This window comes from Rattus norvegicus, chromosome 4 (assembly GCF_036323735.1).
Source record: "Rattus norvegicus strain BN/NHsdMcwi chromosome 4, GRCr8, whole genome shotgun sequence".
NCBI lineage: Eukaryota > Metazoa > Chordata > Mammalia > Rodentia > Muridae > Rattus > Rattus norvegicus.
Window position 1 is genome coordinate 36,797,797 of NC_086022.1, and position 25,676 is coordinate 36,823,472.

A 25,676-nucleotide genomic window follows, 5' to 3' on the forward strand; every position below is an offset into this window, starting at 1 on the left:
TACCTACTGATTTATCGTTTCTCATTGCCCCTTGTCTTCAACCCTAACAATCCTCATTTTGTCCTTTGCTCCTCTGAGTTTAGATACCCTGGATGTCTCATGTAAGTGTAACTGTGCAGTCTTTGTTCTTCAGGAGCTGCTCTACATCATTTAGCATAACATCCTTCTAGATGCTTCATTGGCATGGAGAATATCCTACGTGACTATCCTCATGTGGGGTGTTGTGGTCACACGCTCCAGGACAGGACTCTGGATGGAAGTAGATGAAACTCCTACTGTTCTCAGATTCAAGAAATACCGGGGTTTCTGAATCTACTCAACCTTCCCAGTTTTTGTCTGGTAACATGGTTCCCTTGTCCCACATACTAATGTAATTAGTTACAGGGAAAGGGTCTTTTTTTTAGCCTCCTGTATATATTTTCAAGGTAGAGCCTGAGGCAAGTAACCACTGCAACAACAACAAAGCAAAAGACAAACAAAAATAAGCAAGGGTTGTTTAGCTCAGATATACTTAACAGATAAAGGTCCTTAAGCTTGTCAGAGATCAGCTGAACATGGCAGTTAAGATGTTTAAGCTTGTGGACTAAAGAGATATCTCAGCGATTAAGAACACAGACTGCTCTTCCAGAGGTCCCAAGTTTTGTCTGGAAACCCAACAACCACATGATAGCTCGTAAACGTCTGTAACAGAATCGGATTCCCTGTTATGGCTTGCATTAAGACGATACACTCATATACATAAAATACATTAAAAAATCTTTTTAAAAAAATGTTTATGCTCACTATGACAGACAGAGACTCTAGCTTCTAGTGGTGACCCCACCACTCCAAGGTCTCCAAGAAGATGATGGGTCATTAAAATGACTCCACCTGGATTGTGGTAAGTCAATAGGGCAAGACTACCCCAGTGCCTCATCTGCTACCATGGACCAGCCACAACTGTCAACAAACAGGGCACTGAAGAATCAATTTCCCCACTTTGCCTAGACAAAGTAAAGTCAGCCTACCCCCAACCCCCTATATTATTCCTCCACAAGAAAGCCTCTCATCCTCTGGGCCTGACAGCCAAAGACTAATAGTATCCTAGTACCTCTGTCCCCAGTCAAAGCCATGGAGACCACAGGAGGCTAGGATTACCATCTAGGTAATAGAGTAGACTCTGTCATTTTAATTGATACATGGGCCATTTGGATTATACTTCCTGCTATAATTTGTCCTTCTCAGATCTATGATGGCATTTATGGCTAGGCTAACTGCAGCTTTATCAGCTAGGCAGCAGCAGGCAGTCAAGTCCTTTCTCCAAGACTTCAGCCACCTTGTTAGTTCATTTAAAGCAACTAGGTCTTTTGTTAAGAAAAGGCAGACAGGTTGGCCTTGCTAATAGGCTTCATATGAAAGAATAAACGGGTTTCCGGTGTAACTTTTCACTAAAGAAATGTACCTTGCAATGACTGGTCTCAATAATAACTACTCATGTCTCTGACAAATGATTAGAGAGAAGGAAAATATTCTGAGATGTATACACATCTGAAGACTTGAGTTTTGATGGAATAAAAAAAGATTTCAAATATATAAAGATGGAAAATGTTTTAGATTTCTCCATTTTCTAAGCTTTTCTTATACCAAGATTTCAAAGGTTTAGAGTTTTATCGTTGATCAGTGGAATTCTGATAAGCTGGTGGAGCTCTGACTACTTACTATTCAGTCATAAGCTCAAGATTTTAAGTTTCCTTTGATTGTCTAAATGTAGATTTAAAAGTGCTTCTCATTGATTTAAAAAACATACATCTGGCTTTCTGGACAGAGGAAAAATGTTCATGCTTTAAATCCAAAGCTATACATTTTGCTAGAACTCAAAGGCATGAGTCTACTACAGTTAGTTTACAATGTGGATTTCAGTACAGAGTAATACTAATATATTTAGAATTTTTATCTCCTTTTGTAAATGAAAAATTTATGTAAGCTTCAGGGAGTCAAAGAAGTCATAAGACTTGGATCCACCTTCCAAATGGACTCCAGATAAGTACAACTTAAGTTTCCCTACCTGTCTATTCCTGAGAGTGGGATCTCTCCCCTGGTCTTGAGATTCCTCCCCTTCCCCAATTACTAGGACAGCCCCGAGAACATGTGAGTCATTTCAGCTCACTGAGATTCCAGAGTGGACCTGACCAGACTCCATCCAGGTCAGTAGTTAATTAAATCTTGCTTCAAACTAGGCTTAAAAATGTGGAATTGGTCTTTGTCTGATGTATCGCAGGATTAATATATGATGGTACAAACCTGTAAACTCAGCCCCCAGCATCAGTAATTTAAGGCCAATCTGGGCTACAAAATGAATTCCAGACAACTTGAGAACAGAATGAGGCACTGTCTCAAACATTCACATACAAAACAATGATGAGAACCTTTTGTGCCTGCCCCTCTGAGAAGTTAGTAGTTACGAAGTTCCTGGACATTAGCCAAAACTCATCTGTCTCAAAATGAATAGCCCTAAAGGGCATCAACACAGATGAACCCTGAGGCTTTCGGAAGATGATAAATTCACCCATTTCTTATCCATGTCAGTGTTTCTAATACTAAATTCAGAGTGTGACCTGGCAGTCTCACAGCATTTACCATCCCTTGTCTCTTTCCAAAGTCTGGCCCGCCTTGACCACTGTGTGTCTATTCACCAAAGCAAGTTTAGCTACCAAAGAAAGCCCTGCTGTTTCACCTTCCTGCTTTTAAGAAACAATGATGCCCGCACCCTGTTTATTATTTGTGTTTTGTGAGCAGAAGCACTGTCTGAGATGAGTATCTGTCAATGGTGATTTTATGGGAATAGTCTTAGATGATAGCATTTCCCTGTTCCAACGTAAGGCTTTATTTAATGATTATTATGGAAGATACGGGTTCTTCTGACCTAAGAATATTTTCTGTAGCTTCATCTGATTATGGCATGGATGCAGAACACCTAGCACTTTTCAATTCCCCTTTGGAATTACGGTCTCAAACTCACTGCCGTGTACCCTGGCTACTACTATTACTGTAATTAAACTCTCACTCTGATTGAGAATCTTATGGCTCCTGCCAACATCCATAAAACTGTCAAACTCACTTGTTAGTTCACAAGTAGGAGGAGAATCTAAGACCCTTCAGAGTTCCTGATCTGACATTTGGAAAGTGTGATTAGCAATAAAGATAGTTTTTTATATTCGTGAAGCAGATATTTTATGTAATGGGTTTCCCTAATGACTTCACTCAGAGCTCTACCAACTAAGATGGACCTATAAATAGCAATAATAACCACTTATATATTGTATGAAAATGTTTAGTGATCCATTAAACTCCCCCTGGGATGCCTTCCACCAGCTGTGGGCATGAGTCTGCCGGGGTCTGAGAGTTCACTGATCACTGTTCAACCTGAGCTTCTTCACATTGGTTTTGGACACTGGGGAGTCCTGGAGGTTGACCAAAGTTTACATTTCTCCTGATGACTGATGGAAGTTGAAGTAGAGGTGTTCTGCCCCTTTCCTTAAAGGTAGGAAAAATGTGGGTTTGGGTTAATTATGCTCCAGAATACCATTTGAGTCCAGTCAAGGCTGAGACTCCTCCACACTGTTATCCATGCTATAGCCTCTTTCCTATTGATCCTGTATTTTATCAACAACGGGCAAGTGTTTTTCCTGGGCCTGCATCTAGAAAAACATAGCCTGTGATCCTCAGCCCTGGCTGTAACTAGAATAAAATGGGAAAACTTTTAAAAAAAGTTATGACAGTATCCTACCCTTAAGCAATTAAAAGACAATCTCATCAGTGGTTAGAAGAATACACATGGTTAAAATCTCTTGATCAGTTTAATCCTCAGTACTGATTTAGGCCTTTGATGCCACCATTAACTATGTTCAGAGAGTTCAAGAAGTCCTTAGTAGAAATCCTATCATAAAATTGCCTAGACCAGAAAGTCTTTCATTTGGAAGATTTGTCAGGAATAAGGGCCAAGCTCAGATAGCAAAGAACACCTCCCTTTGCAATCTTGATGGAGACCTTGGGTATCTGAGGATAACAGCCCTGGCCATGAAGAAAGCCTGTCAACCTCTCTAGAGAAAGCTGGGCACAACTGTCAAGCAGACGTCAGCCGCTAGATTCTCCTTACTTCTGAGATATGCCACCAATATTCCTGCATGACTCCAAATGCAGCTTATAGAGATACATGGTAACACCCTATCTGTAATCTATCCCATCCCTGCAGCATCTGTTGACTTCTGCTTCTAGGCAAATAAAGGATTTGTGATGTTTACATTTTAGTTTAGTGTGTCTGGGATACAGTGCCAAACACTAGATTTTATTTGTGAAGGTAATTCTTAGATGTAGTTGACAATGATAACCGGTTGGCTTTAAGCCAAGCAGATAATCCTCCATGTGTATAAGCCTCACCGAGTCATCCAGTGCCTGGAGAGTAAAGGGGGATACAGAAGAAGAAAGATGTACTGAAAAATACGATTAAGACCTCAGTTAGCCAAGCCTTGTAATGGTAAATATTAAAGAATAATCTCTACCACCCCTCGCTAGTGCCAGCACTTGTGGGCCACATGGCATCTTGGGGTATTTTCATCTCAGTCAGCAAGGCTTCTCATCTGCTAAGCTCCCAATCTCTATCCCGAGCTCTATTTGAGCCCAGCATCAGCTGCCCTCTCACAACTCTTTTGCTGCAGAGTCTGCTCACATTTCCAGCATTCACACCCTGTGGTTATAGTTACAACTCCCAGAGCCTGTTAAAAATCAAAACTCAATAAGCTTGTAATTTATCAATCAGATTTATTTCTTAAATTCTCAACCCACAAAACTTCCACATAATAAAGTCACAGCCAACTAATAATGATATAAACTTCCCACTTAGATAAGACAATTTGTCCTATAAAAATCCATCCCTTAAGAAATATTCACAAGTACCTGTGGCCATTTAAGGCCACATGGATCTGGGTCCTCCTTCTCTGCCTCCATCTCAGTTATTCTCCTTCTTTTCTTCTCTCCCACCTTACAAAAACTCTGTCCCCACCTTACTTTTTCACTGCCCAATCACAGCCCTTGCCTTATCTTGTGTCAGCCCTCACCTGCATAAAGACAACAATCTACAAAGTCTTATGCTACCTATTATTCCTATTCTATTGAATTCACCCTGACCTATTTCCTAAGATGTCATTAGACGGGCTGGAGAGATGGCTCAGCCGTTAAAGGCTAGGCTCACAACCAAAAATATAAGATGTCATTAGACTCCATTTTTCCTGGATCTACTGCTATAACCCCAGGCTAAGGAAACTTCCTAGCAGATGAAGTTTCCTAGGAAAATTGTAAGGAAGAAAGGTTGGTCATTTAGCAAGCTCAAAAGAGCCAAAAAGACTTGTAAGAAATCTTCTGTTGGACCAAGGAAAGGGAAAATCCCACTTTTCCTCTTCGACAAGTGTAGACGTGCATTTCCACAGAATAGGGCTTTTGCTAAGGCCTGACTTAAGAGTCAGGTCCAACATGGCCCCCAAACAAGAACACTTCCTTGGAAAATAGATCAGACTCACCTATAGACATTGCTTTGGGAGAGGGGTCTCCTATGCAAGTATTTTAATGTCATATGCCACTGTATCCTATCTCTGTAATTACTTTGTCAACTTCCTTTCCTCTGGTCCAGTCTACTCAGTGTTATTCACTTCCTAAGTCTATGTGCCCAAACTTTGTAGCTTTAAGTTCATTTGGCCAGCTCTCACCATCCTACTTCATGATACCACAGTTGCCTGCACCTATCATAGAAATATTTACACACACACCTCCATTTTTATTGCTGTTTTATTCACTATGGAATTGAAATCAACCTAGTTATCCACCAACAGATGAGTGGATAATGAAAATCTTGTATATATGTATAAACACATTTTAAATACATATATTTATGTGTGTGTGTGCATGTGTGTGTGTATACACATATATATCAAAACTATTTAGCTCTAAATAAAAATGTAACCACAAGATTTGTAGGAAACTAGGCTTAGAATATATAATATAATATTAAGTGTGGTCACATCTCAAAGAGAAAAAAAACCATGTTCTTCCTCATATGTGGTATGTATCCAATAATATAAGTATATATGTAAACACATGTACATGCGGAACATGTAGAAAAGAACAAGAGAAACTAAATGTTTGGTCATGAGGGAGGACTGAATATAGGTAACTAAATGAACATAGTTATGAAAGAAAATATAAAGTTATTTTCTAGTCCTCTGTCATAAAGTTTTCATGTTTGTAGTAGATAAGTGAATGAAAACGTATTTGTTAGTGAAAGTACAAGATCCAATGTGAATCTTCACAGCTTCTGATTTGAGTGGGCATCTAACCAGATAGAAGTTTATTGAGCTGTGTAATCTTTGCGTCTCGTTAATTTCAGTGTGTGATACTTTTCTATTTGCAACATTTTTACATTTTAAATTTTAAAATTAAAAAATAACAAATGATAGGTCATCTCCATCAATAAAATGAATCAATTTAAGCCAAATTAAAGTATTTAAAGGTAGATTTATTGGGGGCATCTCTCAAGTAGTTCATCTATCCCAGGGAATGAGGTCAGGAAAGTTGTTGCCATGCAGAGGAAAACTCAGGGAAGAAGGGAGAGAAAGAGCATGCATAGAGAGGGGAGAGCAAGGAAGGGAGAAAGAGAAGCACACACACACACACTACACACACACATACCCACACATACACACACACACAAGCACACATACACACACACATACACACACACACAAGCACTCACACCACACAGAGAGAGGGGGGGGAGATTGGTACAGAGGGAAGGAGGGAGGGAGGGAAAGAAAGAGAATATACTGAAGAGTCTCTTGGTAAGAGAAAGCCCAGCCTCTGGGATGAAAAGTTCAGAGTAGAGGAGGACAGGGTATTCCAGCCATGCCCTGCAACAGAGATTGATCAATGCTAGGAGAAGCCAGGCTAGGTTCATGCTGATATCTTAAATGGGCATTCAGTCCCTAGCCCAGGTCTGAAAATCAACACTCAAGCTGAGAAATTGGACACTGGGACCAAAGAGATTCAAATCGTGGATTTATCTTTTAAAAGCTAGGTGACACTGTTAGTCCTTCCACTCACCAAATGGAAGCCTTCTAGAATAGTTGTAAGGTTACAAGGCCATCGCACTTGCTTGAAGAGCACCTGGTTGCAGCGGGGATGTTTTTCAAATTTTATTTTTCTTAGATATTTTATATATATACAATTCAAATGTTACTCCTCCCCCTTTCCCCTCTTCCTGCTTCACTGAGGATGCTCCTATTCCCACCCACCCACTAAAACCTCAACACCCTGGCATTCCCTACATTGGGGACACCAGCCTTCACAGGACCAAGGGCCTTTCCTCCTATTGATGCTGGACAATGCTATCTTCTGCTACATATGTGGCTAGAGTCATGGGTCCTTCCATGTGTACACACTGGTTGGTGGTTTAGTCCCTGGTGCTCTGGTTAGTTGATATTGTTGTTCTCCAATGGTATTACAAAACCCTTAGGCTCCTTCAGTCTCTTCTCTAACTCCTCCATTCAAGTACCCTTGTTCAGTCCAATGGTTAGCTGCAAGCATCCTCATCTGTATCAGTAAGGCTCTGGCACAGCCTCTCTGGAGACACCCATATCTGGCCCCTGTCAGCAAGCACTTCTTGGCATCAGCAATAGTGACTGGATTTGGTAGTTGCATATGGGATGGATTCGAGGTGGGGCAGTCTCTGGATGACCTGTTCTTCAGTTTCTGCTTCACTATTTGTCCCTGTATTTCCTCCCATGAGTATTTTGTTCACCTTTTTAAGGAGGAACGACCTACCAATCTGTCAGTGTTTGTGTGGAAATTGTAGGTGCAGTCTGGTAGCAGGAGAAGAGGGTGTGTGGTTGATGAGGGACTGTCTAAGTGACCCATGTGGCAAGAGCTGGCATCATGTGGTAAACCACAGAGGGCAGCACTTCACACAGAAGTCTGCATATGCGCCAGCTGCAGCAGCAACTCACGTGGTCGAAGTCCTAAGTCTCACAGCAGCCAGCAGGTGGTGGTGTTCAACGGTACAGCAGATGAGTCGGATGCAATGGTTAGATGTGTGGCGGTGAGGGCACGGCCCAAGCTGTGCAACCGCAGACTGGAGGCTGGCAGGGGATGCAGTAGGAGTGGTGGGCACCTGCGGCTCCATCCCTCCCCACCATGCAAATGCGCGACCCATGACAAGCGACTGGTAGTCATGGGGAGATAGAAAACTGAGTACAGGTCACCAATGTTGGGGTTTAATTCTCCACTCACTTCCCGGATAAAACACACCAAGCCAACATGGTTCCAGGTGGAGAGGTTTAATGAGAGAAGAGTAGAAGAGGGGAGGAACAAAGGCCAGCCATGAGCACATGGAGGGAAGGGGGTAGTCCCTTTTATAGTCAGGCATACCTGGCTGTTGCCAGGCAACGGTGGGGCGGAGCATACCTGGCTGTTGCCAGGTAGCTGTGGGGGTGGAGCTTAGACACAATACCAACAGTGACAGTGACTCACAAAATTAATTCCTCAACAAAAACTCTATAAAATTGAATTCACTCCTGTGTTTCTTAGCTTTGCCCACACACCAGAGAAGCAAGCTTGTCATTTTATAAAACACTGCTGGACTGACCTCCAACGAACATTCCATTTGACCTGATGTCTGAGCCAAACAGCTCCAAGTTGTAGAGGGGAGATAATAGGAAATAGTTACAGCTTATACTTGGTTGCTGATTGGGGGTAAGCGCCTCCTCTCAGGGGTTCTCAATCTGTTCTCAGCTTCCCACAATCTCCTATACTCTACTTGTCTTGGTAGCTGGTGCCCAGGGCAGCTTCTTCATTTTAATGGACTCAGTAGGACTTCAAAGACCTTGAGATCCTGCATGGCCACACGGGGGTGAAGAAGATAATGAGGCCAGGGTGAAGTGAGACAAAGGAGAGAGAAGCATGAAAGGGTGTAAATGAAGCCAGAGGCATGTGCCTGGCTGCCAGGAAGGAGATGTGAATGAATAACAGAGGATTTAGAGAGAACAATGAGACCCAGCCCAGCTGTTCAGGGACCACAACGTTCACTACAGCACAAATGATACTGTTTCTGGTTTTGTTTATATATCCTTTAGAGAAAATGACTACCTAGAATCCCCCCCCCCCCCCCGTGTGTGTGTGTGTGTGTGTGTGTGTGTGTGTGTGTGTGTGTGTGTGTGTGTTTGCACATTATTATTATGTCTTTTCCCATTTCTGAGACAGGAGGATGGGGCACCTGATACTGATACAGACCTGTTGCTTCATGGATTGGTGTTAAATCCACCAGCTCAGACAGACCTTAACAGACAGTAATACATACTTCTGAAGTTCATCTAGTCTATCCCCAAGTAGAATGCATCTCTCTCATCTCTCTCTCCACGAGTTCTCTGGGTCTAAAGTACTTAGAACTCAATATCCAGTTTTTTTTTTCAGTCTAAACTGCCCATACTCCTCTGAGTCTCCCATCAGGTAGTAAGCCCTTCAAGTAAAGAATTTACTTCATGTGAAGTTCTTAACACACCTCTGGCATTATGTAGGCATCTGAATATTTATTACACCTAAACCACTTTAAAAAAAAAAAAACTCAATATTGCTAGCCTGGTGTCTGATTTTCTCAGTGATATAAAATGAAATCTGGAAAGGGAAAAAGCTTTAAGTGAGGTTCTGGCCTCAGAACCCTTTTCAATATTGATGAGCCGGCCTGCCTCCATCGTAGGCTTAAAAGCCATCCTGTAGTAAAAACACAAACTTAGGTTTATTCCTATCTATTATTGAAACTTGTTTCTCAAGGGTCGAGCTGTGCCCCACATGTAACCTTTGCTAGTGTTCTGTCTAAGCCCCACCCCACAGTTACCTGGCAACAGCCAGGTATGTCACACTATAAAAGGACTGCTTGCCCCCTCCTCACTCTCTTGCTCTTGCTCCTGCTTCCTCTTGCCCTCTCTTGTTCCTTTGTCCCTTCTCTCTTCATTCCCCTCCCCCCTTCTCTCCATGTGCTCTTGGTTGGCCTCTACTCCTCTACTCTTCTATTTCTTTCTCTCTCTCTCTCTCTCTCTCTCTCTCTCTCTCTCTCTCTCTCTCTGTCTCTCTGTCTCTCTCTCTCTCTCTCTCTCTCTCTCTCTCTCTCTCTCTGCCCCACTACCCTCTTAACTCCCCTCCCCATGCCCTGAATACCTGAATAAACTCTATTCTATACTGTACCATCCTGTGTCTGGTCCCTCAAGGGAAAGGGATGTTTCAGCATGGACCCCCTGAGACACCCCCTTTCCTCATACCTCTATAGAACATAATCCCGCCCCCTTTATCCTTTCATAACAACCTTAACTACAAGTGGCTCTGTACAGGATGTCTCAGGAAATAGCAACCATGCTTGTTTCAAAAAGTTGTAATGACCATCTGCAACCCTAACCATCTTTGAAAAAGGTTCTTATGATCACCTGTTGCTATGACTACCTTGTTATATTCTGTAACCCCACCTATACCCACCAAATCCCCCATTTGGAAATCCCCCAGGTTCAATGCTAATCTTTTGAACCCTACATTTAGGGAGAAACAACTCATGCACATGAATTTTTAAAAAGCTTACTTTAATTAATTGCCTGCTCTAATTAATTTAACCCTGATGATTTGGGTTACTGGCCTTTCTTCTTGCATCTTTGAGATTGACAATATAACTGCAAGTAACCTATGAGATTCCTCTGGGTTTCCATATTTATCAACCATATGGTCTATCAGTTTTATAGCTGTATCTAGTCCTAGAGATTAAAGTGCTTCACATAGAGGAGAAATTCAGAAACATGACCTTAGAGAAAGGCAAGGTGACTTGTACAAATCCCTGTATGTTACCAGGGTTTTTAACACATTTCACCATAACATTTTTATCCCCATTTGGAAAACAAGGTAAATATATGAACAAGCATCAAAGTTTTGACTTGTTCAAGATCAGAGGACTTACAAGATTATACTTAGGGCTTGAGCCCACATCTGTCTGAATCCATAGCCCAACTTTCCTATCTGTACTCACTACTTCCCTTGGACTAACCAGATGAGGCTATTCTCATGGTGTTGCTTGAAGGTTTGGGTTGGGGCTTCATTAAATAGAAAAAGAATTTCATCTCCTTGCTCTTCCTGGTCATAACAAAATCCAGTTTCCATAACATGTCTTTTGCATAACCCTCTTATTGTAGACTATTATAAAAGCTAGAAATGTATTTTAAAAATACTTTAAGTTACTAAGAATAATGAAAAAATATATTTTTACTCTACATAGATGTTGGAACTAATAGCCTTCCTACTATACAATGCTCTATCCTTCCTCTCTTGAATACTGAATTTTACCAAGTTTATTCTCCTTTGTACACCATTGGCTTTGGAAACCATAGCCTCTAATAGCTTTGGCTAAGAAAGTAACTTCAAGCCACTATACATTGAAATGTAGAAGAAATATTTAATGAAAATATAATTACCTTGATCATATTTGTATTATGAGAATGTCTTTACTTTCAAACAAAAATTTAAAACCCTCACATGATATTGTATACTTTTAAAGTAGCTGTCATCGTTTGAGTCTGAGATGTCTCCCTATAGGGTCATAGATAGAGGCCTTGGTTTTTGTCTATTGATGAGCTTTGGGAATGTAACCAGACTCTTGGAGCTCTGACCTTATCAGTGGACTGAGTACTCCTTTGGTACTATCTTAAATATGGTTTCTATTACTGTGATGAAACACCATGACTGAAAGCAAGTTGAGGAGGATAGGGTTTATTCTGCTTACACTTCTACATCTCTATTCACCACCAAAGGAAGTCAGGACAGGAAATCAAACAGGGCAGGAACCTGAAGGCAGGAACTGATGCAGAAGCCATGGAAGGTGCTGCTTACTGATTTGTTTCACATAGCATACTGTCTGCTTTCTTCTAAAACCTATAACCACCATCCCAGTAATGGCACTACACACAATGGTCTGGGACCTCCCTCATTGATCAGTAATTGAGAAAATCCCTTATAGCTGGATCTCCTAGAGGTATGTCCTCAACTGAGGCTTCTTCCTCTCTGGTGACTCTAACTTAAGTTGACACATAAAGTCAGCCAGTACAGGTAGATTGTTATACAATGGCATTATGGTGGGTGAATGTAGGAGGTGGGTCTAGCTGAATAAGTAGTTGACTGACAACATGTCCTAGAAAGACGTATCTGTCACTGGTTCTTTCCACAGGCTATCTCGCTCCATCACACTCTTCTGCCATGGTGCCTTTGTCTTACCACAGCCAGAAATGATGCTCTGAGTCAACCATGAACTAGGACCTCTGAAAACAAATGAGCCAAAATAAATCCTACCTCTGAAGCTGTTTTCTTAGCTATTTGTCACAGCAAGGAAAAGTATGACTGACATAGTGACCATGGACTGAAAATGTATGTGACTTAAGTCAAAGTGATTGCTGCCAACTTTGGAAATAAGTTTATATTTCCTGAGTCTCAGCAGCATCTATATCCATCTAAAAAACATAATCACTTGCATATGTGTGAAAAATAGCCAACTGCAAGACAGGCTGGGGCAATTTTCAAAAGCCTTGGTTGGCATATCACAGATATTAAAATGTATTCTGTGTGCAAAAATGGATCTAAGAATGGTTTTAAAGCAAACTCACAGGAATATATATAAGGCATATAGACAGATATAGATATGATAGATTACAGCAGTATAGAGAGCCAAATATGCTTTGAAATGAAGAGTGGTAGGAGGTCAGAGGAAGATGGGAAAGGATGCCAGGAACCTCAGTGATACAGAGTTATGTCTATTCCCACTTCCAGAGGAGAGAGTTAATTAACAGCTAGACATGGGCAGCACAAGATGTGGTACTTCTAGATTTGGAAACTTTTGAAAAACAGGAGATAAGAATGAAGTGAATAGCAGGTGGGATTTGAGGTGGTGAAATAATTGGTAAGATTGATGTGACTGATGTGAGTTACTTTTTCAACAAATTCAGTTGGGAATGAAAGGAGAACACAACACACAGGTGTGTCCCTTAGCTGAGTCAGTGGGAATCCAAGTCTGATAAGGAGGAGATAAGCTAGTTGGTAGTCATCAGTAACCTGTAATTATTAGGACAGTAGCTTCGAATTCAGGCAGTCCTCAGTTCTAATCCACTTACTAACTGGTGAGAGCAAAAGTCTGAGCTTTACAGACAGGAACTTGGTATCCTCATTTGAAGGTTTGGATTGGTCATCTGTAGCTGATTTCAATCCATTCAAGATTTTTAAAGCCTATATTTTAGCAATGTACATAACATATGGTACTGGATCATCACGATATGGGGATTACTACTTTGTAAATCACAAATCAATAGAGTATTGATATCATCCCTTGAAATAGTATGTTATGACCAACTCAGAATAAAAGAAAGAAAAAGAAAAGGCAGGATGTAGTGTTCAAAGAGGGCAGAAGAGGTTGAGTAGGAAGGAAAGGAATCAGGGAAAGGTAAAGACCTGAAAGTTACTAAAGAAAAAACTTTCAGTAAACAAGGAGCCAATTCATTTCCTATGGCAGAGACTACATATTAATTTTTAGGTAATGAGGGAGTGAAATGCTCCAAGGCATGATATGAGGACAGTGAACAAATCCTGATGTAGTGTGTAGGCCTTTCAGAGAAAAGAGGGTTAATTATAAAAATTGTTTTAGAATAGCAACGGAGAAGAAAGGTCTTAGAACATAATTAGTGATGTTGACATAGTTAAGAAAAGAAGTATTGATGCATCACTTTGATAAACCTGGGCAGTTAAAGTTTCATGATATTTAATATTGACAGAAGGAAAAAAAACATGTCTGATTAAGGTAGTCTGATTGGAGAAAGAAGAACTACAAAACTAGAGAGAGGGAATAATTTTTGTAACTCATAAGTAATCTTGCCAATTGTAATCTGTTTACTCCAGTGAAACGAACCCAAAGCTTTAGTTTATTAAAAAAAATGCTCCGGAGGAAGTGGGCAGGCGACCTTCCCTTTCTACTGGTCCCTGTTTTACCACAGAACCTGTGATCTTTACTTCCCAAAGTCAACTGCAAACCTGACCTCATCTATGACTGCCTCCAAAATAGAGCAGCCTCAGCACAATAGAGTTCTCTAGTTCAAAAGTCAAAAGCACTAAGCATGATTGAGAATCCATGCTTTTCCAAGATACCTGTGAACACTGATTTTCAATCATTAGAAAGCATCTGGGATCCTTTGGTAATTCAGGACCAAAATGATACATTAAATTCAGATTTGTCCATGAGACAGGCACTGTTGTGCTATGACAAAGGTCCTGCAGTCCTGGGATACTGAAAAGTTAGTTATAAAAAATTATATAATTTCAAGAAATAAAAATAATCATCTGAGTTTAAAATAGAACAGATAACATGAGCCACAGAGAAAATCAAGTTTTGTTCAAACTAAAACTATCACGTAATCTCTCATTTACCAAACCGTAGCTGCTATACTACCAATGGACTTCATTTTCCATATCCAGTTTATCACCATTTAGTGTCCAAAACCAGGCCCAAACCAAGCTCCTTCTGCATTCCTAATTCTCTTTGGCTGATTCCCTAATTAAATCCAGTGCTGTTTAGGATGGCAGAAGACAACTGGTAATATTTGATCAAAAAGGGGAAACGTGTGATATCTAAAGAAGTGATTTAATATCCTCTTTATTTCCTCCATGTTTTGCTGTCTCATATAGCTTGGAACTGGCTATATAGACCAGGCTGACCTTGAACTTGTGCCACTCCTGCCTCTGCCTACCAAGTACAGGCACTAAAGGCATGGATTACTGCTTGGCTATAAGAGAATTTATATTTACTATACTGCTACCACAGTGATTTCCTTAAAATGCTGATATTCATAACAGCATTCTAGAGCACCGATGAAGACAAAGAAAAGGAGACAGCATGGGAGGCCGTTGGAATCTCTTCCTTATCTCCAAGGAAAGCTCAGAGGTACAGGAGGAAGGGAAGCCCTGGTTTATTCTACCCAGTGGGGCGAGTGTGGGAGGTTTCCGTCCTCTCTCTGCTTTCTCCTTCAGCCCTTACTTCTTCCATACCCTCTCCCAAGGCAGGCTCCATGACAGCAAAGTGATCTATTCTTACCAGATATCTAGCCACTCATCTACATCCACATCTACAAGGCTTTTCCACATCTACAAACCGAGTGCTGGGCACATGCTCCTTAAAGAGAGAACTTTGTAATCTAGTTTCTAATCTCTCCAACTGATTCTAAGATATCCAAGGCTGAAGAGCCTAGGCCTAGAGCTGTGCTTCTCACATTTTAAATGAATGGACGCACACACACACACACAGAGAGAGACAGAGAGACAGAGAGTGACAGAGAGAGACAGAGACAGAGAGAGATAGAGACAGAGACACAGAGAAAGACAGAGACAGACAGACAGAAACATAGACAGAGAGACAGAGAGAGACAGAGACAGAAAGACAGAGACAGAGAGACAGAGACAGAGAGAAAGAGAGAGACAGAGACAGAGAGACACAGAGACAGAGAGACACAGAGAGAGATAGAGAGAGACAGAGACAGAGAGACAAAGACAGAGACAGAGAGACAGAGAGACAGAGACAGAGAGACAGAAACAGAGACAGAGAGACAGAGACAGAGAGACAGAGAGACAGAGAGACAGAGACAGAGAGACAGAGAGACAGAGACAGAGTGACAGAGAGACAGAGACAGAGAGACAGAGAGACAGAGACAGAGAGACAGAGAGACAGAGACAGAGAGACAGAGGTGTCTCATACAGCTTTCTCCGGTGTTAAGCCATGTGGCTGCTGAAAGGCTGCATTTCTAACAAGTTTCCAGGTGCTGCTGAGGCTGCATATTAAGCCCACTGCATGGATTTGGAGGGTTAAAATGAGATTAAAAGTTCTTACTGCGCTTACAGCTGTGGTTTGCTCCTGCAATACTGCCCATTCTCTGGCTCAGTCAACTCTCCCTAGAGAAACAGACTTGTAACTTCTTGCAAGTGCATTTCCCCCTGTGTAGTCAATGGTTGGAATTCACTAACTGCAGTCACCCAGCTCAGGACTGTCCAACAGGATCATTGGGACAGATTCGTGGCTAAAAGAATGGAGACAATGATGCTTCCTACTGGGATCAAGGCTGGAATATTCTAAAGAGAAATACCATTTATCTGAATGGCATTTCATGTAAAATGCAATAGGATTCATCCCTGCTATGCCCTTCCCAATGAAATGTTAATAACACAGAAAAACAATGTACATATTTATATTCTTCTGCCCTCTTTAGGGCAGCAAACCACTATAACCCCAAGAATTGCTAGCAAGTCCTATGTGGGCAATATTGCTTTCACCAGGACTGCATGATCAATATCCATTTGCTCATTCAAACTGCCTGAATTCCTGGCCTGGACCACATGCTTGAACACATTCCTCCGTCCTAATGTGTCCAGACCAAATGTATAAAGAAGAAATGACACTGTCTTCACTATTAAACAAATCAGTTTAAGACTCGATCACAGACCCTTATTAATCACTGGGCATTAAATGCCCATATCGTACTTGTCTTAAGGATCTCAACTGTTAAAAAGACATTAAATGATTCATTCTCTCCTTTTGCCCTTCCCTCTCCATTTTCCCAAGCTACCCTTTTCCTCTGGTGTACTGGGGATCTAACCAACCAAGTGGCCTCCAGCTGAAATTAATATTTACATTGGAAACTTAATGTAGGAGTTGTACATGCTAACTTGTGCTAGTCAGTGTTTGTCAACTTGACGCAAACTAGAATCATTCGGGAGAAGGGAATCTCCACTGGGGAATTACCTCTATTATATTGGCCTGTATGCGTGTCTGTAGGAGGCATTTTCTTAATTAATGATTGATGTGGGCAGGCCCAGCCCACCAGGGGTGGTGCTATTTCTGGGCAGATGGTCCTGGTTGTATTAAAAAGCAATCCTAGCAAGCAATCAGGAAACAGACCACCAAGCAGCCTTCCTCCACAGTCTCTGCTTCAGTTCCTGCCTCCAGGTTCCTGCCCCAACTTCCACCAATGATCAACTGGGACATGGGAATCTACATCAAATAAATCCTTTCTCCCTTAAGTTCCCAAATTGCTTTTGGTCAGTGTTTCATCACAGCAACAGAGAAGCAAACTAGAAAAGAAATTGGTACCCAGGAACATGTGGTATTTCTGTGACAGACCTGAGCATATTGTTTTGGGGAGGATTTTGGAAGCATTTGGAACTTTGGGCTGGAAATGTTCAGAGCTAAATGAGCTTTTGTTGAGAGAACATGGAAGATAAGGATATTGAGAGAAATTCAAACAATGGAGTCCTGATTTATAAATTTTCAGAAGGAAACAAAGACTCTATTCAGGCCATTCCTATGATATGTGAACTAAAATCTTTAAAAATGAAACTTGGGCTTTATTTGTTTATAGGTACTGGTCATCTGGGGCTGAAAAATCAGCTGTGATTAAAAAGAGACCAGAATCATTAAGACGAAATCTTCCGAATAAATCAGGATCAGCATACAGAAGCATGGGCCATTGCAAGGCTGAGTGGCACATCAAGCTTGTGGCAGAACTTAGTAAATGCTGTGTGAGCATGATCCAGGTAGTACTACTTTGAAGGCCATGGAGAGAAGCCGAGGCTTGCCATTGTGAGGGGCTAGGAAAGGCTATTGGTGAAGGTGCAACCCCAGTTCCTATGGTGATTCTAGCATATGGGAGAGCCGGAATCATGAGCTGGTCACCAAGAGCAGTAACAAGTACAGAGGGGAATCTACTTGAGCTTACTGTATGGACTGTGGATGACAAAACTAGAGAGTGAGATTGTCAAACCCCTTTGGAGCCAAGAGCGAGTCCCAGATTTTGGAAGTTGAACTCTTCACATTGTTACTTTGGGGCTTGCCTTGAGCAGATTATAACTGCCCTGGTTCTTTCCTCTGGGAATAAGAAAGCATGCAAATTATCTCGGACTTTGCAGGAGAACACAGTCCAGATACTCAATTTTAAAAGAGAACTTGGAATTTTAAAGTGTCGAAACTTTTAAAAGTTATAGTATATTTTATTCTGTGAAATTGACATGAGATCTTGGGGATAAACAGGAAATAAGAGGTTATGTTTCAATTGTGACGCATGCTTGTGTGTCAAGTAGACAAGGAGGCAATTGTGCTGCTGAGTTTTTATCAACTTGGCACAAAGAGTCACCTTGGCAGAGGGAACTTCAGGTGAAGAATTGCCTCCATTGGATTGGCCTCTGAAGCATTTTCTTGATTACTGATGTGGGATACAAGTTGCTTTTGGTTAGTGTTTTAACGCAGTAACAAAGGAACCAAAGTAGAACATGCCATTCTTCTGTCTAGTGCCCATCTATGACCAGATAAACTCAATTACCCACATTTCTCACTCAAAAGCCAATATAGATGCCTCTCAACTAAAACTGCTTCCTTTTTAACAGTCCAGCTTCCCCTTCCGCCAGTACCCAGTTCCTTACTCAACTTGGACTTATTGACTAAATCCAGTGCCCTGCAATAAATCCTCGAAGTAAGTACTTTGTTTTCTATTCCTCTATTGCAAGTATCAGAAACACCTACCTCTTACAAGCTGTGCTCCTCCTATGGGTAACTTCCTTCTCTGAACACATCCTCACACTTAACATGGTGGTAAAAGAACTATCTCTGGGGCTATTATGAGGGTTGGGACAATTAGGTAAATAGACAGTATTCAGGGTAACTGGCTCCTACATGGACCCTCCCTAGTGAGACACTGACCCAAAGGGATGGTTGCCTGGTGATGTGGGCTGGAAAACAGATGGTTTCACTGGGAGATTGTTTCTAACTCTGAATAAAATTGCAGGATGCAGGAAAGGAGACCGAGTTACATCATACAGTTCACACTTATGACTAATAATTTAGTAATATTTTTTACTGACTTTTAACTCTCGACTATTAGGTCCTACTGTCGGGCCAATGGCCTCTGAGGAGTCTGCCATGTAAGAGATCCGTGGCAAGGGTCACTTTGAGCTGAGAGTTCACTTAGGGCATCTTTTGCCCATCTTAAATCCCCCACCAATGCTGATTCCAAGAGTAAGCACCATAGCTAAAGACATCAAATACAAACTTAAGACCTGAAGGACTCCCTCCAACATTCTTGGCATTTCAGAATCTTTATTCTTTAATAGACATAAAAATGAAATTTAAAACAGAGGCTTCCTTACTCTCCAAAATACTTGTTGACAGAGAACTAATGAACACACAGAAATGACAGGGAACAAATGAGATTCTGGGCAGGGAGCTTTTCCTTTTCACCAAAATATCCTTATGGCCATGAGGGCAGCTTCAGAACTGGAGGGGAGTGGGCTCGGAAGACTGCCCCTTTCACCAGCTGCTTCCCCATCCAGAACCCAACCAGAGACTGCAGGCTTAACTGCTTGGACTATACCACACAAAGGCAATGACAATAGAAATGGGTGTGGTGTCTCCATGGGAAAACAGCACAGAGTGCACACAAAGACAAGGACTGTGAAGGAGGATGGTGCCTCTATGGGAAACAGCATCAGAGTTTACACAGATCCATTCCCCATGTCTTGGGTCTCAACCACTAGGTAGAGATGATCTCAGCTGGCTCCACTCAACTCCCCTCTGTCCTGTCTTTTTTCTTGAATGGTAAAGGAACCCACTAGTATATGACATGTCTACCTGGGGACTCCAGACCATGTTTTCCACTAGAACTTAATGGAAAAAATTAAATATACCACATAATATAATTTCCCTTCAAAATATTTATTTCAGAAAAAAAATAACATAGGAAATGAGACATAAACAGGGTTTGCCTGGCACTGGAATTTCCTGTTTTGTTCTGCCAGGCTAGTTTCAGTTTGCAGCCAAATGTTCCTCTCCACGCTCATAGATATGGGGGCACAGACCAGAGCTTATGGGGCTCTGCAAATTACCTAAGCAGAGTGAGGTCCCAAAGAACGAGAGAGGCAGAGGCAGCAGTTCCAGTCAGCTGCAGCTCCCTCTCAGCTGTCCCTGCCCCCTTAAACCCTGCTTGTCTGGCAATTTGAATGCAGACTAGACATTTCGTCAGTTTTTTACAAGCGCTTGTGAGAAAAGGTATGGACTCTGATGCTGCAGGATAGATTCTAGATCAGACTAGATAGAGTCTGGGGAAGAGAGGAGGAGGCAGGAAAAGAAGATGAGTTAGTGCTGGGCTGGACAGGAGGAAGAGTAACAAGAAGGATGGTAACGTTAGGTTATAGAGAAAGAGCCTCATTTTAAGCTTTTCATATTATATTTGTTCACATCTCTTTTAAGATAAATGTAAATTATCTTCATAATTCCTGCCTGCATCTTGTGTTGGTTCTTCCTCTTAATTTTAAACAAGTAGCGATTTTCAAGTTTCAAATCCTACACAGCTCCACATTTCCACTTCAGAAAGTGGCTGGATTGAACTTGACAAGGCAAACCGGAGAACCAGCATAGAAGTTTTGATCACATGCATTGCCGTTCTGCTGGAGCTTTTCTGCAATTGGTAGCAAAGTGACTCACTCATTTGCTTTGACTGTTGCACTTGGCACTCCCCAGAGCTACCGTCTCGGGGCACCTGCTCTGTGTTTGGTAATGTTGAGACTCCACAGTCCCCTAGCTTTCACATGTCCCCTGGAACAGAAGCGTCACCTGGAAGCACTTAGATGTGCTTGCCCTCGGGTCCCAGCTTGGTTCTTCTGGAAGGACTCAGTATGTGACTCAGCAGTTTGGATATCGCCGAGCCTCCAGGGGATTCCGTTTCAGTAAGAGTGGACTTTAGACTCCACAAAAAGCATTCTTGCAAATAAAGGGCGTGTCTTGGAGGGTCTACCCCACCCTCCATGACCTGAAAACTTTCAGAAAGGCAGAGAGGTAGGTAAAGGCTTTCGGTGTTCCTAGTATTAGAGACTGAATTTGTTGAGGAACCCCAAGGCAAATAAGGACTACAGGAATGGGCTATTTCAGTTGTTATTGTTTACACAGGAAAGGAGGCAGTGGACTGAAACAAGCACAAGATTTAAAATTTGCGTGCCTATTTTTAAAGTTGAAGCCGCCTGCGTGCAATCTCTAGGAATGGTACAAGCAGTGCTATGGAAATACTGGCCATGGAAGGTGTTCTCGGAAGGTTGCATTTTATCTGAGCATTTCTGTTTCCTGTATAAAATAAAAGAGGGTAGATTGTCTGTTGAATGTGTGCTTTCCGAGTGCCAAGTGATTTGAGAGTCCGGAAAACCAGGAAAGGAACTCCCGAAAGGGCTTTAACCAGGTGCAGAGTACAGGGATCACTGAGCGCTGCCCAGAACCCGGAAGGGGATGAAGGCACACATGGTTTGTAGTTCAGTCTTCCATGTGATTTTTCTCCAGTAAGGACATGGTCCAGGTATGCTTGTCACTTTTAATCTTTAGATCTCTAGGATGATACAAAAGTAGCAGGTAATCATCTGCAAAGCTGGCGTCTGAACACACGACGACATTGCTTAGCCACCCTCCCTCCCTGCTCCTTAGAGAGATGCACAGTCCAGAAAAGTGTGATAAATGAATGTTTGTGACAGGATTCCTAACACTGCAACCTAGGCATTAAAAACTAAACAACATAAACAGAGACTGATGGCAAGAATGGAAATGTTCGTACATTAATCCTTGGTGCACAAACCAGCGGGACTCCCACGGGAGCACACAGAAACAAGTGTTGGAGATTGGAGGAGGAGGAGGAGGAGGAGGAGGAGGAGGAGGAGGAGGAGGAGGAGGAGGAGGAGGAGGAGGAGGAGGAGGAGGAGGAGGAGGAGGAGGAGGAGCCTGGTCATTGGGTATATAGCCTTCGAGGTAGAATTGTTCTCTCAGACCCTGACGTCTCTGTTCCTGTGTCTCTCTATCTCACTTCTTCTAGCCCAATCCACTTCCCAGTCACCATGATAAGAACAGTCATGCTCTGTCATGTTCTTGCCACCATAATATTCTGTCTCAGGTCTATAGCGGGACAACTGATGACAACAGGAACAAGTAGTGACCACCTGAAACCACAAATCAAAATAAAGTCCCCTCTTTAAGTTGGTTTTCTCAGGCATTTCGTTACGTGATGGAAAACTACCAAATGCACTGTAATCGATCTCATATGTATAAAATAAAACTTTCATGGTTCTTAAGGCATTTTTGGCTCAAACTGATCAATATTTTTCAGTTATTAATGAGTAAACCTCCTAGAAATTCACACTATAACTTTTATTTTTAATAACTAAATACACATAAAAGTAAAACTACTCTAAGGTCGGAAATCATTTTACTTATCAGAACATAAATTTGAAAATTCACTTTTGAAACTACATATATTCACACTGTTAAAAACAAAGATATAAAACAAAGCAAAGAAAAACAAAACAACAATAAAAGCAAACAAACGAAAACCAAAAAAAAAAAAAAATAAAATAAAAATCTCACAAACTCATAGGTGTCCTTTAAAATAACTTAATAGGTGTCTGCAAGTCCATGGCTGGTAACTGATAACAATGAATTCAATGAGTCAGCAAAACCTTTCCCACAAAGGGCCAGATAGTGAATTCTTCAGCTTTTGCTGGCTACATTTGTCTGTCCAAAGAGCTTGCCATCATAGCACTAAGCAATATGGAAATGTGTGTGTGGTGGGGATGTGTGTGTGTGTGTGAAATGAGACTGTATTCAAACCAGATTTGGCCCTAAAGTTGTAGGTGAAGGCCCCTGGATATATTCATAATCAGTTACAATTTCTGAAGATGTAAACTACCTGTTCTTGACAACTTGTTAGCTCTGCTCCCAGAATTTATGATATCCCCAGCCCTTCTGCTGGCCAGGCATTGGAATGAGATACACAGGTACAGAACTCCTTGTCAGCCACCTTTACATTATTCTAAGGGCTACCAGCTGTCGCGTGCCCAACGTCTCGCCAGCAAGAACGACGCGAGGACACCAGGATCCTTCTGCAGCAAAGAGTTTATTGCATCTTGAAGAGGAGAGAGCGAGCCCCAGAATGGCGCTGCTTATATACACCCTAGCGCTAGCGCGGCGCATCCATGCCTGATTGGTCCCTTACCCATGATCTCATTAGGCACACCCCGGAGTGGGCAAAGACCTGGCACAAAGGCACTCTTGCACATGTGCACAGTTAACTTCCTGAAAGGAAGTCGGCTGGCGGGGCGGAGGCCAGCGCCATCTTGTAATGGTGAAAGCTATGCCAGCTTTCCACGTGGGGTGCAGCGGAAGCCAGCGCCATCTTGTGATGGCAAATGTTATTGCGGTCCTCTACATCTCCCCCTTATTATTTTATTAATTAATAACAATAAACTATTGTCTAGGCTGGTCTAGGTCCCTGCAGTTACATCCATCTGCTGTGGCTCCTGTCTTAGGTCATTCCTCTATGTCACAGCCTTATCGGAGGGTAACCCTATCGCCACCGGGCCCCGTGTACTGTGCATGAGGAAAGTTGCCCGTCTCTGGATACCACAGTGCCGTGTGACAGTAACTGTTAATGACCTAGGGCGAACTCTAAAAAGAGGCCAGCCAGAAGATGAGTTAGTGGGGAAATCATGATCACCCTATCGCGTGCAATGAGGAAACCTCAGCGATGTGGAAGGGCTGATCAAAGAATCATTGAGTCTCTCTCATCCCAGTGCAATGGATCCACAGATCCATGGGGTGCAAGAGCAGAGAACTCAGATACCAACTAATTTTTGAGGATAGATAACCAAATTTTAGGGGAGGCCCCTTGTTCAATGGCCACAAGTGCTTGAGTGATAACGGCCTTGTCACGTTTCTGTTGAGATCTGAGTTTGCAAACCAACCATAGCATGAACACTAATCCACAGCATAGGGCTGCACCAAACAGAGCCACCCCCGATAAGTAGTGGGCACCTCATTTGGTTCACCTCAGCTGTTACCACCAAGAGCCGTAGTCAAGCCGCTCCTATAATAAAATTTAGAATTCCCAATTGTTAGCAACTACTCCAGAAAGTTCACCCTCTGTGCTTGTCCAACAATAGATTGGGGGAGGGTAACTCCAGACACTGTAGACACAATGGCTATAGCAGTAAATGGCTGCTACAATAGCAGCGAAAGTAACAAGGTCTTTCCCAGGACAGTTCAGGATCAGTCATTTTTCTCTGGAACAACCAGCAGGCAATGGAACCATGTCTGAGATCTGTATAACCAGGACAGAGTTCCCCAGTCCACAGCAGCTTCACGCAGGTGGCATTCCTGTGAAGCTACAGTCTGTAAAATGACAACACCAGTAAAGGCAGCAAGAGTCACCAGGGAAATGAAGGGGGCAGGGGTAACAGCTGGAGTCCAGTCTTCTCCAGCAAGCAGCAGCGCACAGAGGGTCAGAGAGTAGGCCACAGTGGGACGGGACACACTGACTGCAGCAACAGCAAAATCTCTGTGATGACAAAAGATGAGGGGGAATCTTCCATCTTCCTCTTAAGGGCACAGGAATGACTTCAGGGACCCGAACCAGGAGAGCTGAATCTTTATGCAACCAGGATCAGCAAGTCTCACCAGCCACTCTGGCAGCTGGCATACTCTTGTAGCATCCTGTAGAAAAAACACAAACATTCCCTCTTCCCCATATAAAATATCTGAACAGGATCATGTCAATACGTGGATCTATCTATTTCACCTAGGCAGAAGTATGCCTACTTGTAGGGTGCCATAAACTTTGGCATCCAAATTTTAAAATTGAAATAAAAGGAGCATTATTTAGCATACAGGGATAACTCCCCCTTTTTATTTATTAAGATATAGTAAAGATATTATTTATTAAGGTAAGTCCTCAAGGATTAAATTGAGGACACTGAGTACTTGTATTTATAAATTGACTTGTATACCAAATTATTGTCTCCAGCATTATTGTTTTGGATATATAAAGAATGAGATTTTTTGACTAATTGTTCCTATGTAAGGCCTATAATCTGTCTGGTATCATTGTCCTCCCTTGTTAAGGAGCCCAGGCAATCCGGTTTGAGTTATTAAATGTCCTATAAAGGAACAGTAATTAGTGTTCTTAACCACTAAGCCATCTCTCCAGCACCTCACAAACTTTATTTACCTAAACATAAGCATTAATTAGAAATGTCAAATCTTGTAAATATTGTCCAGATTCAGTCGTACTAGAAATCCCTGAACTGGCAGGGTGAGGCTGGGAATAGAAAGCAAGCAAATGGAGTCTTCCTCTTTTCATATCAACTCCATTACCATTTTCAAAGAGCTGGGTCTATGGTTTTGTTTAGTTGTCTGAGCCAGAGCAGTGAAAGGACAGTGAGTTGTCAGACAATTTACACTGAAATCACTCCCTGATTTTAAGTAGAAAACCTGTCTCTAATAAAGCATTAAGTAATTGAAATCAGTTGTAAACCACAAGCCACACATTGGCTATCAGTATATGAATCGAAGGCTTGATTTAAAAACAGTGGCTAAACTACGGAATTTAATAGTCTGTGTTGAAGCAGGGGAAACTCAAGAGAATAAACAAGTGATCCAATCATATATGTAGCCTTTTCATTAGATGAACCACCTATAAATACACTAAGCACATTTCCTATGGGTTGTATGTACAAATATACAGGAA

The 25,676-nt window shown here is 41.9% G+C and overlaps 1 long non-coding RNA gene across 1 annotated transcript in view; it reads left to right on the plus strand.

Annotated features, from left to right (window-relative positions):
• Positions 1 to 25,676, plus strand: part of LOC134486668 (uncharacterized) — a 51,820-nt gene that overhangs the window by 23,042 nt on the left and 3,102 nt on the right. Inside the window, exon 2 of the long non-coding RNA XR_010066011.1 lies at positions 18,514 to 18,599. This is a non-coding gene — a long non-coding RNA (uncharacterized LOC134486668). The remainder of the gene's footprint in view (positions 1 to 18,513; positions 18,600 to 25,676) is intronic.